Below are 2,500 nucleotides of genomic sequence, written 5' to 3' on the forward strand. Positions count from 1 at the left end.
TGTGTGTGTGTGTGTGCAACGGTGCGTTAGGCGCCACACAGCTTTGACACCACAGAAAAGCAACGGTGTGTGTTTTTATCCCCGTTGGCTTCACGTGAATCCCGTACATCATGAAAGCATTTCTGGCAGAGACGAGACCCAGCGTGTCACACAAGATTGTACAGACTTAATGGTCTTTAATAATCACACAAACACCACGTTTTCTTCTTGCCATCAAAGCCCTGAATCAATCTTATTGAAGTGGAGCTGACATGGCTTTGGTTTGAAACATCACAATGCACACGCACATCGATGAAACCCTCTGGAATAGGCACTGGGTAGCACATGCACGCACGCACAAATACATTCTCAGTGCTTCATACAAGGCCATGTGTATAGATCCAAGCGTTCTGCATTTCAGCCACTTCACACGCTCAACCCTCAACCGATAGGGTCGCCTGCAGTGTTGGCAAAGTTCACACTTCAGTTCAGTTCGTTCAAAACAAAATGAACGAATTCACGTTCATATTTCACCAATTCGGTTTTAAAACTAGTTCATGTTTAGTTCATTAACAGTTTTGTTTAGAAGCCGAGGAACTCTGGGAGTCAGTTCAAGTTCTTTAGTTAAAAATATGTTAAGTTCAGTTCAAAGTTAATAGAAAAATGAATTAGTTAATGCTCAACACTGGTCGCCTTCTAGTAGAAAGCATGGGGGTAATACAGTGCTATTTTGTTGTTTGCTTGAGGAAAATAGCTGTGTTAAGCAACAATTGCTAATATCTGCTGTCATGAAGACTTGATAAATGATCATATATATGATGATAAGATGATAAATATCAGTGCTATTGAATCCCTCGGCTTGTTATTTGCTTCTTTTATGCCTACTAGATTGAAGCCGAGTTTGCTCGCCTCACCACTGTTGACCTGAAAGGCTGTCTCTTTGCTGGCCTTGACAAGTCTGCAGAGGTTTATTGATCTCTACAGAGCCAAGTGTGGTGGAGCTGAAGAAGCTGTTGACAACACTGGATAGTGATGTAAGTAGGCTTGTGTGATATTTTAAACAATATGTTTTTCTGTTTAAACAAAAGTTATTATAGTAAATATTACTACATGGTGTTGGTTCAGTAACAGGGTTCTCCCAGTTCCTGTCTTTTTTCCTGTCCTCTCTTTAATAAACAGCAAACATATTTTCACACAGGTCAATGGTGTCATCCAACCAGAAAAAAAAAACGCTTTATCAGTTTCAAATTGATAGTTTTCTGCTTTCTTTGTTTCATGACTTATAATTGCACTTGTTTATCCTGTATCTGTGTCTCTCTGGTTGGATGAAATTGGTATATTAGGCACATAGAGCTACAGAATTTAACACTTTCACACACACACACACACACACACACACTTTATTTACTGTTAAATACTCTCTTCTGATGCTATCTGATTGAAGCTGTTCCATTGATTGTGTATTGTCAATTGTTTTTAGTGTTCCAACCAATGGAAAAGGACCATCGTGCTGATGGGGCTCCCCGACTACCTCAAAGATGTTGCATCCAACTTTTACAAGAAAGTTCAGGTATATTTTATATTTTGTCAATGCAGATCATCCCCCCCATTCTTATGGATTTACCCTTACATGTACATATCCTGTATTTTAGGACCTAAACAGCAGGTTGGGACCAATCAGGAGTAAATAGGCCTATAGCGCTAACCGCTCCAACATGTGTGTATGTCTATACCAGCATGGCCTCAATGTCATTGTCCAGGCTTCACATAACTTCTGTGGCACATAAATTAACTCAGTAGCCGGCTTCAGGTTGTCGAGCCCAGTGGCCTAACATTTTGGGTGGGCCAGAATTCAGGGGTCTATAGCCCCAAGTGGCACCAGTTAGCGCCCGCACCTAAAGGTGCGAAAGGAATTGGCCTTCGCACGGCCTGGCTAGCTTGGCTTTGGCCCTACGATCTGAAGGGGGCTAATGAAAGCACTGCTCATTTCACACTGGGTGTTATTTGTTTTTTGTTTTTTTAATAATAGCCTTTAAAAATAGGTTTTTAGTAACGAGTAACACACTCGGTGTGTTTATTTTGGGGACAGGGTAACACACTGGTGTGTGTTCATTTTGAAAGACAGTAAAACACACAGTATGGAATTATTTGGGGGAAGGTAACACGAACTGGGGTTTTATCCACAGTGTGTATGTGATCAATCTTGTTATTTGTGATGCACTTTTTTATTCTTTGGTTAATTGCTCTATTATTTGTAACTGGCTGCACATTGTTTCATGCCAAAACATTTGTTTAAGAGGTCATCAAAATGGAAAATTGCCTTAAATGTCTATAACTTACAATGCAAGATACATTTTAGTATTGGTGATTGCCTAAATAGGATGCATTAAATAATGGACACCTAGTGAGATGGTACAAATGTTCCATTTTTATGACATCATGTGTTGGTACTGTTTTAAAGGAGTAGCTCACTCAAAAATGACTTATTTTCTATCACTTACACACCTCATGAAGCCTTCAA

General features: G+C 39.8%; 1 protein-coding gene and 1 long non-coding RNA gene across 3 annotated transcripts in view; one reads left to right on the plus strand and one right to left on the minus strand.

Annotated features, from left to right (window-relative positions):
* Window positions 1-2,500, minus strand: part of sgcd (sarcoglycan, delta (dystrophin-associated glycoprotein)) — a 238,906-nt gene that overhangs the window by 65,367 nt on the left and 171,039 nt on the right. The window lies entirely within an intron of this gene.
* LOC121709468 lies at window positions 607-1,528 on the plus strand. Its single transcript, XR_006031961.1, has 3 exons — window positions 607-693; window positions 868-1,013; window positions 1,460-1,528. It is a non-coding gene; the product is annotated as an uncharacterized LOC121709468 (long non-coding RNA).

This window comes from Alosa sapidissima, chromosome 5, assembly GCF_018492685.1.
Source record: "Alosa sapidissima isolate fAloSap1 chromosome 5, fAloSap1.pri, whole genome shotgun sequence".
NCBI lineage: Eukaryota > Metazoa > Chordata > Actinopteri > Clupeiformes > Clupeidae > Alosa > Alosa sapidissima.